Raw genomic sequence first — 18,248 nt, forward strand, 5'->3', positions numbered from 1 at the left:
TACCAAACTTCCGCCCAGTATGAAAGATCTCTTTATAAGTCATAATTTAAAATTCAGTGGCACCTGCATGTGTCATCATTTCCACATAGTAATGCTTCATACTGAGGTATTAATTTCATAAGACTGTCAGTGGGCTAAGGTCACTATTATGTTAAAATATTTTCACTTTTAGACTTATCAGTGATTTCAGCTAAATGGTGACTGATAGTATGACAGCTCAGGAAATGCTGTTTACAGCTCTTAGTATTGCCAGATAATGTGTCACTGTTGGAGACTTTCTCTTCTTCAAGTTACAAGAAGTCAAACACATTTGTAATAGGAATATGTATAAGAATTCCACTATTACAAACCTAAAAAATATAAATGTTGAGGTATCAGACAAAACATTCTCATTACTTATTTTCTTTTTTTGTAGCAATTGCTAAAATCTGTAATTTGGTCTCTTGGCATGGTGTGCTATTAGTCCAATCCAATATTAGAAGTGGAGCTTTTTAAGCATCCTTCTCCACAGACCTTTTGCAGAATGTCATTTCTGTCATGCTTAAACACTTTCTAATGTTCATCACAAATGTATCTCCTTACCTATTTATGCCTGCATGTATTGTGCATTCTTGTGTCAGCATCATCCTTTTAGCTTAAACAGTTCTTTCATCCATGTCTGTAAAAGAAAGTAGAAAGGATGTAATTTTATTTTAAAAACTGAGACTGCAATTTCTTCCAGCTTCTTGGCAGAAAAAAATATTGGAATAGTAACTCAATGATAGAGAACGTGTCTTACAGGAGTAGGCATGTTTTTTTGGTGGAACATGTCAACTTTAGAATCATAGAATCAGTAAGGTTGGAAAAGACCTCAAAGGTCATCAAGTCCAACCTGTCACCCAACACCTCATGACTACTAAACCATGGCACTAAGTGCCATGTCCAATCCCCTCTTGAGCACCTCCAGGGATGGTGACTCCACCACCTCTGTGGGCAGCCCATTCCAATGGCTGTGACAACTCTCTCTGTGAAGAACTTTCTCCTCGCCTCAAGCCTAAACTTCCCCTCGCACAGCTTGAGACTGTGTCCTCTATGACTCTCAGGAGAAAGGGTCCTGCACACCTTTCAGGGTGTGGTTCCTGCTAACATTGTTCTGCTACCGGTTCTTATTATATATCATCAGTTCTCTTTCACATGTATAACAGTGGGAAGGCAGTATTTTGCTATCTTTTAATAACACTACATGAAAATCTTATTTGTTCAAGATGTGGACCAAATATTTAAAGAAATATATCCATTGTAAAGATTGTCTCTAAGCAGTATCTCCCTATGTTTTTTACTAAAACAAAAGAGAGTGATTAGCTTGAGCAAAGTCTTCATTCATCTTATATTGGAACACTACCTATTTGTGCACTTGCAGTAAAACTGTTTCATAGATTTACAGAACTGCTACAGAAAGCAGTGACAGTAGCAATTTATTTTAATCTAATAGTTTAGGATGTATCAGTCATAGACAGGAAACTGAACATTGAATTTTAAATAGTCCATCCAAGTAAATAGATTTAGATTTATGCTGTCAAACAGCACAGGAATCATAGTAGCCAACTAGGGAATAGCTCTGGTTTAATGCTGTTCAAATCTAATATTTAACTGATGGATGCTGAAGGAAGTCAGACAATATAGTAAAGTGACAGTGAAAATATTTGGGCTGTGGGGTCCCACTTATGAATCCAAACTAAAGATGAGAAAGTAATTTTTAGATTCTTTTATTAATTTGGATGAGCAAAAATGTTGCTATGTGTTTGGCTGCTGAGACACTAAATAAAAATGCTGAAGAAACAGCATTAACTTAAGCCTTTGCTTTTAGATAAACATTTTCCAAACTTTCATCATGAGCATATTCTGACTGCAGTCTTTCCTTCCTCTGACTCCCAAGCACAAACATAAGTGTGAACACTGCTTTCCTACTAGTCTAGTGGCTCTGCTCACAGCCATTGCAGCCTCGCACTGATTAATGTCCTTAGCTTGGAGACTTCAGAGCGTGCATGCCTGGAAATGTTAATAGCTATGCTATTCCTGGCAGAATACCACAGAAAAAAAATCTACTCTGGTGTCTGTCTAGTTTCATTTCAGAGATCTGCTGAGTGGGAAGCAGTGGGATGTGTGTAACTGTCTTAGTTCTGAGCTGGAGGATATGTGATTGGGATGCAAGTTGGAGCTGAATGGTACCCACAGGGCAGGATTATAGAGACTCATTCTACCTAATTTTAACTTTTTAATTGGGACATTAAGAAAGAAACATAGGGTCTGTAGATACTTATACTTAATAGACAGCTCCAAGGGGCTATTCAACTGGTCTTTTGCCATTGACTATAATGAGACCCCTGGGTAATGATGCATCTAATTTGATGACTTAGTAACAACCCAATAACTATTCACTGATATGTGCACTGATTTCTAGTCTGATTTTGTTCTTTAAATAGTTTGTAATTTTTTAAAAATAATCTTTTTAATACCTCACTTTCCCCATCTATAAAGGATTTTGCTCTGATACATTAGTTTCTCTGCTGATAAACTGAGACAATGTATAAGAGAAGTACCTACATATATCATTTACTCTCCCCTTTCTGCTTTATAACTATTTCTAAGCTATACTGCAAAAGAAATTAATAGTTTCTTAGTAGGAACATCTAATAGACTCCTTTGATTATGGTTATATTACCTATTTCTGCATTTCCTGAGTTTTCTAAATGCTAATAGATTTCTGTCACAAATCAGAGCAGGAGATGACCACATTCCTTTTGACAGAGCCTCCTACACTAATGCAATTACTTGATAGAGTCAACCATTTTATCAGTTCCTTTAATCTTTTAAAATTAGTGTTCTTGCCACTTTAGTTGTTTAGAGTTTTAGGAGGCTCTCTGGTGCACCATATGCTTACATATATATTAAAATTCTAAATTGGACTTAATATATTAAAAGTACTAAAAATTAAATAGCCTAAATCATCCTCCATGCAAATAACCTTGTAAAATCACCCTCTTCTGTCCTGTTTCCTCTTTTCCTTTCCCATCCCTTGTGCTTCCACCACAATAGAAAAAAGTAGTACCATGCATAGTGAAATAGTAACATTTAAAACAGACCAGTTCATCTATGCATCTTGAAAATCCTTGGTTACACAGCAACTATGTGGTATGTCCTGCAAGTTGTCAGTTGCACTGAGTGTAGAAGTATATAAGTTAAAAACTTTCTAGAGGAAAGAACCTGACATGGGACTAGAGAGTAATAATATAACAGGCTGCTGCTGTACAGCATGGCAGCAAAGGAAATCAAATCTTATAGATTCTTTAAATACTGTGTTTTGCAAGCTCCCTTCTGGACCTAATCCAATCAGGATGCAAGTGAGTGTGTAAATGCACACAGATTTGACTCTGGAACATGCAGTTTCCTTTGCATGCTTGGAGTGCCCGATGGCTTATTGCTCAGCTAAAATGATTGACAGATCAATATGTGAACAGATAGATCTGGGCAATATGCCTGTAGATTTGAGAATTGATTGCTTCTGCCTCTGATTAAATTGCTGTCCAACCTGTCTGGGCACCCATCTGAATATTTCTTCCTTGTAACCATTAAAATATACCTGTTCATGAATATGCAATCCAAATTCACAATTTAATGACTTTATTTTATTGTTGCAAATTTAAGCTATTATAACTTTTCTCTGACAGTGAATTGAATCTACTACCCAATACATTTATCAGGCATGTCCTAGATATATCAGGATATTTTCACTACACATACATCAGGAATGGAAACGTAAAAAAACCAACCATCTCTGACAATACAGAAGATGGTTATCAAGTTAACTGTAAAAAAAAACACCCATATTTCTGTGCAGCACAGAAAAACAAGAAATCATTGTAATCTCAATATTTTGTGTATCATTAAATTGTGAATGACAGTAGATAATTTCTTAGTCCTATCTGTTGTCTGGCTTGAGTAGTCTATTTCCTTCTTGTTGTTTTCAATCTCCTTCAGTTCAAGCCCTGTAGCTGTAGCAGTTGAAGCTATTATATGAAGATATTGCATAATATTTCATATGTGGTGACTCTGGAAATGGAGTTTAGTGGAAGCAAATGTCATCCATCAGGTCTCAGAAGCTTTTCTCCAGCTCCTCTACCATGCTTATTGAGGTGTCAGGCGACTACAAGGCTAAAAATAATTTCTAATTTTGTTGTTCATACTGATTTTTAAAATTTCTTTCCTTTTTTTGAATATTTTTTTTAACTTGGATTAGACTTCCTAATTACTTCAGTCAAAGGATGTCACAATACTATGCACAGCTAAAATACACATATATACAACCCTCATGTCATCCCCATAACTTCTGTAACATTCCACTGCTTTACAGTAAGCAAGCACAATTCTACAATGTTGATTTTTCTTTAGAGCATCAGCATACTTTTGAGCTTCAAACTGAGTCTGTAAGAGTGACCTGGGGACAGTCTAGATAAACATCTCCAGGCTTGTTGCTGTATATCTGTATCACAAACTGCATGTTTGACTTTTGTTTGACTGATTTTGATGATTGAATAGCTTTTCTCATTAGATATAACTTCACTTTGTAAATCTTCCACCAGTCTTATAATTCTTCTGGTTGTATCTGTAGTCCATGTAATGTTTTCTGTTTTTTCCATAATTTCATTAATGTCTGTTTCAAGGAATTAACCTTTTAGAAGAAGAGGAAGATAATTATGAGCTTGGATGGTTTTCAGCTTTTGGAGTATGTAATTTCTACAGGCTGGATTATTTCTTCCTCTGCAAAGTGTAAAAAAATAGTCTTTAAAATCACTTAGACTGAAAAGCACTACAACCCATATTCAACAGTGTATTTATTCCTAAAAAAAAAAAAATCTTATCCTCCTTAACAGTAATACTTGTTTTGACAGAGGTTCTTCAATCAAGAAAACAGATTATTAGTTTTGTAGGTCCTTATTAATAATATAAATCTAAAAAAACCCCACCCAAACCCCAGTAATTAAAATATGACATGGTTCTTCAAATATAATTTTGTTGTGCTTATGTTTGTGTTCAGGATCAGGAACATGTTTGTGCATTATGCTGTATGGAATTAAATACAGATGGGATGATCATGAAAAACTTGTTAATTTTACCCTGTATAAATAGAAGTATAGATATATAGGTCGGTGTATTAAATGCACTTCCCTTATTGTAAGACTGAGAGCATAGACCTAACAGTTACTGTGATCTAAATCATTACTGAATGCAATTAATGTAAAAGCAACTATTATGTAGCATAGTGACTGCTATATAATGCATTTCTGGTGATGAAACCAAAATTATCTAAAGGCAAAAATCTTCACTGAGCTCTGTGTAGGTTAACAACACTGGATGAAGGTAATGGAAATCTGGAAAACTCTGCCTCTGTGTTCAGAGCTATCTATCTCTGCTGATATACCACACCCATCAACAAAAGGCAGTCTTGACCGTAGCAATAACCTGACACAGCAAATGTGATGACATTCTCTGTGCTGTGACCACTATACTTGCTGTATGTGAATAGTACTTTTGAAAAGAAAACTCACTGGAGTTAAGCTTGTTGTGTAGCTGCTGGTATTTAAAACAGTGTAATAAAAAATTAGAGTATTAACATTTTCACGGTATTACAAGAGAGTTGTACTAAATGATATGCCTTATAGCCTATTGCTCTGATCTGTGGTGTTGTTATTTAGCATTCATTCCTTTCCCTGTGAAATTCTGAATTTCAAAACAAAACATTTCCAGAATAAGAAGCAGAAAAAATATTTCTTTCCCAAATAAAGGAAATCATTTGTAGAAATAATTTTGAAATCATTTTAATTCTTTCTGTAGAAGATCTTTACAACAAATAACATTACCTTCTAGAAAACCAGGCCCTGATGCTTGTCCCTCAGATCAGTACTCAAGCCCCTTGCTCACTGCTGCAAAGACTTGCAGCTATTTTGGGGGAACTCTGGAAAAAAACACATCCCCTGCACCAGACTCTCTGTTACAGTGTTCATGAGCAATCTTAAACGCAACATTCATTCCCTGCCATGTTAAGGAAAAGATTACATAATGTTTGTTTTGTTTTGTTTTGTTTTGTTTTGTTCCTAGCTAAATGGCCCTCAAGTTTTGAACAGGTTGCCCGAGGATGTGGTTGATGTCTGGTTCTAGTTGGAGGTGTCCCTGCTCACTGCAAGCGAGTTGGACACGATAACCTTTTGAGGGTCCCTTCCAACCCAATGCAATCTGTGAATCTGTTGCGAGTTTGGGCAAAACCCTTCACAGCGGTATTGATTTCTGCATTATACTGATTGTAATCTGCCTGACTAAGCTGGGAACCCAGAATTTTTTGTGTGACATTGGTGAGAGAAAGGCAAAACTTTGCAACAGAAAGTTGCTGCTCCTAAAAGCTTTCTAGCTAGACACTCAGCTTTTATAAGCTTGCACTGCTGTGAAGCTGGAATATGATTTATCATTATTTTTCTTTCTTTAGGGACAACGGTCATTGAAGCCAGTATTTCAGGTTTCAATTCATAATGAGTCAGGTCTTTATTACTTATGTTGTGATATGACAAGCATAGGAAACATAGTTCTAGTGCTTTGGCTAGAGCAAAGTGAAAAGCACCATTATTTTTAAAATTAACTACCACTTCATAAAATTGTAGAAAATTAACCAAATAGCATCTGCATTTTCTAGATATTTCAAATGGCTTGGGATATAAACAAACTAAAAGACAGCTACTAAAGACAATTTTTCCTGAGGGAATATAATTACACTTTCATGTTGCTGATTCCTCTACCTTGTCTTTTGGGTTTGGATAGCAGGAGAGGGAAAAATAACTAAAGCCAAGGAGAAGAAACAATTAAAACCACAGTGACATTAGCTGAAATAGCAAACCAGGCAATTACATGTCTAGAAATACAAAGAATTTTTGCATGCTGTTGTTTCCATCTGTAAATGTGAATTTGTAGAATTAAATAGTGTTTCTTGGGGTGATGTAAAATGTTACTAACAATTGCTGCATTATAGCAACAATTTTATCAATGTGTGATACAAGTGGAAGCTACAAGCCATTATGTAGCCCTGGATCTCCAGCCACCATTCAGCAAAAAACCCTCATACCTTTCCCTACATGCATCCTGCTCCCCTCCATATTTACTTCCTATCATTTCAGACATGTTCATGCATAGTAGCTCCTCAATGCCTGCATCACAGAGAATTTTGATGTAACAAAATGCTGTCCACTAGCAACATATGTGGGGAAAAAAAGGGCCATGGAAAACTGAAAGTGTCAAATGCATTCCATTAAGAAATCTTAACACTCCATACAGCAATAACCTGTAATATCTTTAAAATATGATCATGTGTCTTCATGAAGTGGAAATGTGCCCTACAAGAATGGATCCACAGGCACCATCCTTTGTTCTCTGTAGGCCTCCTTATATGTGGAAATTATGGGAGACCCTACTAATCCAGACATGCCAGAAGTTGCCCGAAGTACCAATCCACAGAAAAGCCCTGTGGTAAATTTGCCATGAGATTTGAAAAGACACAGACTAGTAATTCCCTGAAAATGTCAGAGCCTTTCAATCATATTCATGTTTAGAAATCTGTAACTGAAATTTGTTACTTGTTTACACTAAACACTCCTTTGAAACCACATTGTCTCTGTGGTTCCTGTTGTGCCAAGAGCACTGAAAACCACATATCTCCAAACCATAGTTACTTTCATATCAATTTTATTAAATAGTAAACAAAGTGGAGCATATTTTTATTGTACTGGAAAGAAATATAACCCTGATTCTCATAAATCTAGCTGAACTACTATGCAGCATAATTATCTAAGATCAAGCTGTAGCCCAAGTCTGGCTTGAAACTCTGTCAGCTTTAAAATTTGGCAAGGATTTGTGACAAAAACATGGAGTGCCCACCTTTCAGTGGCTGAGCTGTATGTTCAGTTAGATCTCCCAGTGTCCAGAAATCCTGAACTCCCTCACAAGGCTGGGCATAATTTTCTTTGCCTTACTGAGAAATGAGCAGACACAGAAGTTTTTGATGAAGTATTTGCTCAACCAGTTTATAGTACATTCAAAATAAAATTCAGACCTCCTGAGAAAGAGAAGCAGTTATTGTTAAATCTGTCTTGCATGTCTGAATGTGTCCCAAATGTTAAGTTTGTCATGGAATTACGTTAATTGTGCAATTCTTAGTGGGTTTTGTTTGTTTGTTTGTTTGTTTGTTCTTCATGAAAGCAACCAGTAGTTTGACAGTACTGTCATTGTTCTATGTCTGCTTAGGTACATGAAGTGTATGGTCTACTCAACTCCAACTAATTATTAAGTGTTGTTATTAAATAATGAATTGTGTGGGCAAGTGTAGATGTACACAGATGATTTTGAATGTCACCAATTTTCCCCCGATAGGTAAGGCCAGTCACCTTGGCTGACTCTTCCCTCCTTTGGTTTACAGGCAGCTACTCCTCCTAATGAGCTTCTGGAAACAATTTCATTTACATAAGCAGAGATGCAAAACAGATCAATTAGTCATACTGTAAGTTTGGTATTGCAAAAATGAGAATGAATAGTAGTTCATCTCCTTCTTATTTTCTTATAAGTTTATTTTTCTTTAATTTCCCAGTGGAAATTGGAAGGATTTCAAGATGATGTGCCATACTGCAGTCTCAATTAGTTTATAGTGAAACAGTGCCAGAGCAGGGAGACGTGGCTACACTGCATGGCATCACATGGAATCTAGGAGCTAAATTAATTAACCTGCCAGTCTTGTCTCTAATGATCTTAAAAAAAAAAAAAAAAAGCAAGCCACACAATAGAATTTGAGTGTGCTCAAAAGAAACGTTCCTTTGCTTACTTCTGCTTCAGTGACACGTACTGCTGTGTGCATTTAGAATTTAATCCCCTTGCCTTTTCAGTTACAAGAGATGACTTAATATGATAACTGCCTTAATAAGATAAAAGAAGAAGAGAAATATAGACGGTGATGTCCCTTCAGATGATGGCCACCCCACCTTCATGTGGCATCAGGCAGAGTCCAGGGGTTTCATCTGTAAGGAACAGATCCTGTTGATGGAGAGAAGCTCTCCACTTTGGTCATTCGAGCTAATCTGTAATTTCTGTAGAAGGAAACAACTCAATTCCTAAAGAATGTTCACATGAGAACTTTTTGCTGCAATTTTACATAAAGGCAAGGCCACAGAGATGGTGTAACCACCAGTATGGAGTGCAATCTGCTGGCAGCCTTCTCCATTGCAATAAGCTGGCTGGGTTCAGCTCGTGGCCAAGAGAATCATGCTGCACTGGTCTGCTCAGGCTGCCAGGTAGATCACTTCAATCTACAGACATCCTGGACAAATGTACATTAACACAGAACCTTTCTTGGTACTTCCGTGTAGGTACATATATTATGTCATCAATCAGCTTATGTACAGGTTCACCAGGGGTCACTAGTGGAAAGGATCAGAGCAATTCTTTATTAGTGTTGGGCTGAAGATTCTTTGTAAGTAAAAAGAATGTGCAGAGTAGAGGTGTCTGAATTTATTTAATTCCTACCAGGGAATTCTGGACAATATTGGAGAACTATAAATTGACCACAGATTTCATATGACTAGCTTTATTTGCCAGGCATTCAACCTGAGCCTGTTTTCCTCTTGAGACAGCTGCTCCTAAATGAGCATGTGAAACAGAAATAATCATGGTGATTGTGTTCTGTAATCAATATAGAAGATATAGGATTTTGTGCATGGATTACTAGTGTTTGTTGTACACATTCATGCAGAATGACTTGTGGACTTTGTGACTTTGCTGTTGCTCCTGGCTTTTGATGAGTCACAACATTTTGCATGTATTACGGGGCGGGGGGGATGTGGGGGGAAAGCATATACAAATACAGTGAGGGAAATATTCTGTAGAGAAAGGTTATGAGGACTTTCTTAGGACACAGACATCTCTCTGTAGGCAGACTGTGAGAAGCAGATGGACAAAAGCTTTTTTTTTTTTTTAGTGACAGGAATACCCTTTAAAAACCCTAGGCTATCTAGAAGGAGGAGAGTTTTGCACTCTTTGGAGGAGGAAGATGGTCAGATTTTGCTGTGTCTCTTAAAGTCCTGTTGAGACAACTTATCAGCATGATTTCATGAGTTCCTGCTGGTAGTCAAATCAGCATAATGGCATTGCAGGTGTCCTACTCCAAATAGAGAGAAAACATAAAATCATCGTCTTAGAGACTGTTTACCATAATGTTTCACACAATGTCATGCAGATTTCATAATTGCCTAGTAGTTCATTGAGTTTGTGTCTTTTGCCTTGATTTTTATGTTTTTTATAGAAACATTGGGAAGGTTTTGTTTTTACCGTCCTTGACAGATCACAGATTTTCCTTTTCAGATGTTTTAGACAAATTCTATTCCTAAATGTGACAATTTCTACAAGAGGGATTGGTTTGCTCATGCCTTGAAAAGCAGTTTTATAGATGGTGGGCTTTTGCTGCTTTCACTATAAATCTTTCAGTTCATCTGACACTTCAAATAATAACCCATTTATCAACAGCTAACACCCTCCACTATTACAACTGAAGAATTTAAGAAGTGCTACCTAACAACAAGGCAAAAACAGGTACTTTAAAAGAAAAGCTTTGCTGAATGCTATGAGCAGAATATTACTTCTGGAGTTTCAATTTTTATAAATTAATAGCTAATACATTTAAAGCAACTTTAGAATTTGGTAAAAATTCTTTTTGGAGTAGGTAGAGGGGAAGCCTGCAACTCCAAAATAACAGAGGTAGTGTTGCCATATGGAGGAGTTCAAGAGGGGATTGAACGTGGCACTTAGTCATGAGGTCTGTGGTGACGGGTTGGACTTGATGATCTTTGAGGTCTCTTCCAACTTTGGTGATTCTGTGATTCTGTGATTCTGTGTGATTCTATATGCAACCTGACTGCTCATGGAACTGAAAGGAGAGAGCAGGCTGTGTGGCTGAGCCAAGGCTGGTGTTGCAGAGTGCAAGAACACAGGAAAGCTGTGTGGCTTCCTTGCTTCACCAAGGAATAACTATCACAGTGACTTGTTAAACTAAAAGGCATTTCCATGCCCAATATGACTTGCCTCAGCTTGGTCCTTGATGGTCTGTTGAGCTTTCAGTTATATAGATGCACTCTTAACCAGTTGGATAAATGTCAGTGAGGGGAATCAGAAGATGAGTTGAAGCTCTCTCTGAAATTACTTGATGTGTCTCTCTGGGGTATTATAATTGGAAGAAGAGATCTGAAATTTCTGTCCACTAGGAAATGAAAGTCCTGATACGAAGAAAAATGTCATCCACTGTGTGAGGCACAGTCTCTGGGAAGCTGTTTTCTTTTTGTTTGTGCTATTGTTCTTCTGTACCAAAGCAATCTTTGTAGGAAAATTGAGCTGCCTTTTCTCATACACACTTGATTGCTGTTGTGTGGACTTTAAAAAATGGGTTTAGCTGGATTTTTTATTGGTTTTTGGGGGTTGGGAGAGGAGGGCAGGGTTTGAGCAGTTGGTGGGGGGTTGTTTTTATTTTTTTCTCTCCGCTTTTATGTAGCTCTAAGATATTTAAGACTATTTAATGGTAATGGCAGATTTAAAACTTCAAAAATATCCAAGGGATCAATTAATGCATGCTTAGATAGATCACACTGGCAACCAGAGAATATTTTGTTCATACATCTGTATTTTTTAAAAACTAGTTTGCAGATAAGTCTGTGGCCTCCCAATTAAATTCTTTCATCACTTAGCAGGTGTAAAAAAGGTGTTTCTGTAAAAGTACTGGCTATGTTGTCATCAATCAATACAACTTACTAAGACTTTGGCCTTTCCAATACCTTTGACACCAAAATTACAGATTAATTATAGGATTAATTAATCCTTTTTTATTAAAGCTGTTTTTGAGGAAGTTCACCAACTTATTGTTCAATTGATTTATTCTTTGATAATTTTCTGGTCTGATCTATTGAAATACAGATGATCAGAATGACATATACAAATCTAGCTGAAAGCACACCGTTAAAAGACCACATGACCACATTGTTTGCCACACCATAGCTGATAAAAAACAATAATTTTGTATAACCCCTTCTAAAACAAGATACCTCAGCAGTCATTAGAGGCTGGACTAAGTCAGATTGTTGTAGAAGGTTTTTTTCAATATTTCTTTTTTGTGGTGTTTTTTTCAGACCTTCTGTTCCCACTGACAAAATAAATAGGATAGAAACTGGCTTTCTTGGCTGTACTTAGAAATGGGAGATCAGGTACTTGAGCAGTCATACCTTGCATCTTGTTCTCCCATTATTCTGGATCACTTTGTGTTCCAATAGCCTTGTCCCAGTCTGGAATGGGGACATGACAAGAACGTGTGCATAGACCTGGGAAATTGTCCCACATATTTCAGCTTAGATGTAGTACAGCAACAGAGAGAATCAGGAAGAAAACTTGTACAACTACATTTCCTCAAGGTAAAAGTGGATGTTTCTATGTACACTCTGCTTTACCTGCCTCTGAAGTGTGTTAGTCAAGCCTTGAAGCATAGGTCCAAAAAGCAAGTGACATCCAACAGAGTTCTCAGGTTGAGATGATGACGATGATGATGATGATATTATTATTATTATTATTATTATTATTATTATTATTATTATTATTATTATTATTATTATTAAAATGTGCTGCCCAGGGAGGTGGTGAAGTCACCATCTCACGAAGTGTTTAAGAAGTGACTGGATGAGGCACTTGGTGCCATGGTTTAGTTGATCAGATGGTGTTGGGTGATAGGTTGGACTCGGTGATCTCGAAGGTCTTTTCCAACCTGGTGAATTCTGTAATTCTGTCATATCCAGCAGCTTTCTTCACAAGTCTTGATTGGAGGTTTTTTTTGTTTTCTTTGCCCCTGATTATACTCCTGAAAACTTGCCCTAATTTAGGTGTGTTAATTTAGTATTCTTAGGGCTCCTGTGAAAATTAATGAATTATTGAATATTACCAGTGGATCAATCCTTTTAGTGTTGCAGGATACACATCCCAGTTTCCAAACTGAGCTCAAATGCTCTCAGGTGGTTTGGTTTATATACAAGTCCACTGCAATTAGTCATTTCCAGAAAAAGCAATGGGCCCTGTGCCTACTAATGTCAACTGAACTTACCTTTAATACTACTGACTTTAAAGACAAAAATATGGTATTTTATTCAAGCTAAAGACTACAGTAAAAATAAAACAGTGAGGAGTGAAACAAAAAAATTGCAATCTTGAAGTCTATTTCATATGGAAAGTGTTCTCCTAGCTGTCACTTTGAATCTTTACAGCACATTTCAGTCATAACAGCCAAAGGATCAACTTGACTAGTATTACTCTGCCTACATATGTTATTTCTCCCAACTGGTCCCTGTATCTTCCTTCTATACTGGATTCTGACTGCTATAACTGAAGCTAGACATAGCATTGTTTATGTGCTTTGCTGCTATAAAAGCAGAGGAGGTAAGATCTTATATTAGATCATCTGAGATGGGATCCAAGCTACACATTTATAAAAAAAAAACATTTCCTTTCTAACAAGGAGGCCTTATTGTATTTCCTCTCAAGCATTTCAAGAGATACCAGTGATAGTGCAAGCTGAACTGGGAATGCTTGCATCTGAACTCATGAAAGGTTCTTCAACCTGTTAATTCTCTGCTCATGTTTTCCTTCTTGCTGAATTAAAGAATTGTATCCTAGCTGCAAATTAGAACTTCCCTTTTCAGGCAGAAAAATTTACTGCGTGAAACACTTGTTTTTCTAGCTGATTTCAAATTGTGTATCATAAAAATTACTCGCTGTGTAATAGTTTCAGTTCTATATAGCTTTTCTGACTTGCTAAAGTGACTACATGCCACATCTTAATCAACTGTGTGTCAACATCGAGAGCAAAGTACATATACTAAACTACTTGTTTCCTGAACATTCTTCCTCTGGCAGTTGCTACACAGCCAGCTTCTACCACCTCCACACAGACCCTTCAGATAAGCCAACACAATTTAAGCTACTGGGCAGAAAAACAGACTCATAAACCTCTCTGGGTTAAAAATCACCATCTTAAAAGTGGTGGTGCTTTTAACCTGGTAAAGCTTGCCTTTCAGCTGAGATGAATTTGATACAAATAAATAGTGAGTTCATTTCAGCATTGCTTCCCAGAGAAATACTCAAGAAACTACTTTGTGAGGAGTCTCCTGCTCCCCAAAATGGAATCATAGAATGGCTGGGGATGGAAGGGACCACCAAGGGTCATCTAGTCCAAGTCCCTTGGAGTGAGCAGGAACATCCTCTGCTAGATCAGGTTGCTCAGAGCCTTGTTGGGCCTGATCTTGAATATCTCCACAGATGGGACCTCAACTGCCTTCCTGGACAACTTGTTGCAATATTCCACCACCCTCATGATAAAGAACTTGCTGCTAACACCCAATCTAAATCTGGTCTTCTCTAATTTCAAACCATTGCCCCTCATCCTATCACTACATGCCTTTGTAAACAGTCCCCCTCAAGTCTTCTTGTAGGCCCTCTCCAGGTACTTGAAGTCTGCTATTAGGTCTTCTCAGAGCCTTCTCTTCTCAGGCTGAACAACCCCAGTTCCCTCAGCCTGTCCTTGTATGAGAGGTGTTCCATCTCCCTAATAATCTTTGTGACCATCCTCTGGACCTGCTCCATCAGGTCCATGTCTTTCCCATGTTGGAAGCTCCAGAGCTGGACTCAATAGTCCCGGTGAGTTCTTACCAGAGCAGAGTACAGTGGAAGAATCACCTCTCTCGATTTGCTGGCCACACTTCTTTTGATGCAGCCCAGGATGTAATTTGCCTTCTGGTCTGCAAGTGTGCATTGCTGGTTCATGTCCTGCTTCTCATCAACCAGCATTCCCAAGTCCTTTTCCACAGGGCTGTTCTCTATCCCCTCATCTTCCAGCCTGTATTTATAATGAGGATTTTTCTGGTACAGGTGCAGGACCCCACATTTGGTTTTGTTGTACCTCAGGAGGTTCACCTGAACCTGCCTCTCCAGCTTGTCCAGGTCATTCTGGATGACATCCTATCCCTCCACCAAATCAACAGCACCACTCAGCTTGGTGCCATCTGCAAACTTGCTGCTCTTGATCTCACTGTCATTACTAAAAATATTAAACAGTCCCTTTGTGGACTCAAGTGCACTTTGGAGTTAATTGACTTAATCTGATTTGAGCTTAAAATTAATGCTTTCAAGGGCTCCAAAGTGACAGAATAGAGAGACATGGTGACCTTGAAATTAATACGGTAAATCAAACTACACTGTGTATGAAAATAGGCAGGACAGCAAATGCAAGTGGAAGAGATTGGATTTTTCAGTTCAATATTTCAACCTAAATTAAGTGCTCCCTACAAGGAAAGGGGAGAACAGAGCAGGAGAATAAGCCGAAATTTTCTTACAAGTATAGGTATTAAAGTACAAAATTTGGTAACTATAGACAGGGAAATATGGATGACAGGAACATAAACTGTGTTTAACATACTCTCCCTCTCCCCCTTTTTTCAGGGCAGTTTGCCTCATACATACACTGGGAATGAAGGCAAATGTGTAGATAAACATATATTTTTGTTAGCATTAAAGAGTATCCTTTGCACTCAGCACATGTTTGTTGCAGAGAAAAAAAAAGTACTCCTGCCAAGAGCCTCTTCCCTGCCCTTAGGCGATTTCAGAGTACCCTTTAGATGCACTGTGAGCGTCACACCTTAAGAAATGAAAACAAAACAAACTAACAAAAAAACCCCAACCCACAATGAATGCCTTAGGAGTACATCTATGAGGAAATAACGTTAAAAGCTCTAAACGCAATCCTCTTTTACAGCTGGACTGTCTCTCATTATGGAACAGCAGGTGGAGGGAGAGAAATAGTCTTCACCAGGAGAGGGCTCCCGCAGTCTTCTGGTATTACTCAACCTGGGAGCTCGAAGAGCCAAAGGTGTAGTTACAGAGAAATTCACACAAGAACTGCTCAAATCAGATGATATTCTCCAGTGAGCCATGGACACCATAAATGGAAAACTTATATAAGTATGATTTACTTAAACACTTATTTTTTTAAAGAGAAATTAAAAAATAAGGATGCTGTCGCAACTCAGCACTTCCTGTTAAGGATGTTGTTAAATGTAAATCAGCATTTAAATGGTATCATAACAATCAGTTTTGCAAACAGCACCACTGCCAATGTGCAGATTAACACTACTGTGCTTGGCTTTGCCAAGGACATTCCAGAGACTTACAAATTCTCTTCATTTTGGGGTACTTAATATGTTTTAATCACTATTAGAGGAATAGAAATTAATGTTTCCAACAGTAAATAAGATTTTTAAAAAATCATTATTTTTTGCATATCATCTATGACTTTTTGCTGTTCTTCAAATAACCTTATGTATCATGAAGGATACATTTATATACCACCCATATTACATCTTATTACTTAAAAAATAAATGTGTTAAGATCTTACATATATGCATATGTATAGTGTAGCAGACACAGTCTTCATTTCTGTTTTAAACAAAATGAGATTATTTGTGTTGCTAGCAATGACTAAATATACTCTTCCTTTTAGTTCTTGTTTATCACTGTAAATTATAGTTCTCATAGTTGCTGTAAACAGGATGATTAAGGGACTGGAGCACGTGACTTATAAGGAAAGGCTGAGAGTCCTGGGACTTTTTAATCTGGGGAAGTAAAGACTGGAAGGGGATTTAATACATGTTTATAAATATATGAGGGCTAGGTGTCAAGAAGGAAGGGATATCCTCTTTTCACTTGTACCCTGTGATAGGACAAGGGGCAATGGATATAAACTACAATGCAGGAAGTTCCACCCAACATGAGGAAGAACTTCTTTATTGTAAGGGTCATGGAGCACTGGAACAGGCTCCCCAGAGAGGTTGTGTAGTCTCCTTCTCTGGAGACTCAAAACCTGTCCGGACGCGTTCCTGTCTGACCTGCACTAGATTCTATGGTCCTGCTCTGGCAGGGGGTTTGGACTCAATGATCTCCAGAGGTCCCTTCCAACCCCTAACATTCTGTGGTCCTGTGAACATTATCCCATGAAATAGGATTCAGTTTATTACAGTGCATGCAGTCAATACTATAAGCAAACAAACCATTATTAATTTATGGCATGTTCTTTAAAGAAAAGCTTTTTCTAGCTTGTGGGTTTTTCTGTTGATGTTGGTCATAAAGATAATCATGCGTGGCAGTTTGGGCTGGGTGCCCCCTGCTGCAGCCACATAAGATACACCTCCTGTGTCCCGAGGGTCCAGTCCAGTGAATGGACACAGGAAGCTATGTATTTCATTCCCATAACATCCTGCTCCCTTCACCAGCAAGGTCTCACACTTCCTCTTTCTTCCCTCTCTGCCCCATGGGAGATGCTCCCTATCTGGTAATGGGAGTTATCTCAAGGCCTCTTGGTCCTGGCTAGGCCTAATGCCAGGAGGAGAAGGGGGAATGGCAGTCTCAGATCTGGCCAGCTGAGATTAGCGTAACAGTGGAGGGAAAGAAGAAAGAGCCCTGGGGTTTTTGGGTGTACCCTCAGGTGGGGAGAGGGGAGTTCAGGGATGCTTCTGGGTATGCTTTGGGATCTCCTTTGTCACTGCGCTTGTGGTTCTCTGTAAAACACTCACTGCTTTTCCATTTAAACTTTCCATCATTTCTGCAATCTGTTTGTCTGAGTCTCATTTTATTTGCCCTGGTGGGAGGCAAGGGAGGATCTGCCTTCCAACGCACAACATCATGTCTTTTACAGAGGTTTATAATTAAAGGGACAGTTTGGAAGTTCTATTTCAGCAAAACCATCTACCAGACTTTGGAAAAGAAAGCTTTACTTTTCATATACTTGAACATGTGTCAATGAAATATGCCGCAGTGTTCCCATAGCTTTTTAGGGATAGCTCAATCTAGTCAAGCTCTCATTTTGACAGATGTGCTCTTTTTTTTCTAGTGCTACTCTCTTTAATCACCTTCAATAAAATCTTTTATGAGGATCAGATTTACTGTGCAGGTTAATAGACCAACAGAAATGGGGGGAATATCTTAATACGAAAGGGTAGTTTAGTGCTGGCACTGTGTTACAATATGAAGTTGCTTGAGCCAGAACACATCCCAGAGTCTACTTCCAGTGAGTTAAATTTTACCTTAAAGAAAATGAAACTGCATACCT

Source organism: Melanerpes formicivorus, unplaced genomic scaffold (genome assembly GCF_026170545.1).
Source record: "Melanerpes formicivorus ecotype bairdi unplaced genomic scaffold, bMelFor1.0.p_v2 SCAF_4, whole genome shotgun sequence".
In the NCBI taxonomy this organism is placed as follows: domain Eukaryota; kingdom Metazoa; phylum Chordata; class Aves; order Piciformes; family Picidae; genus Melanerpes; species Melanerpes formicivorus.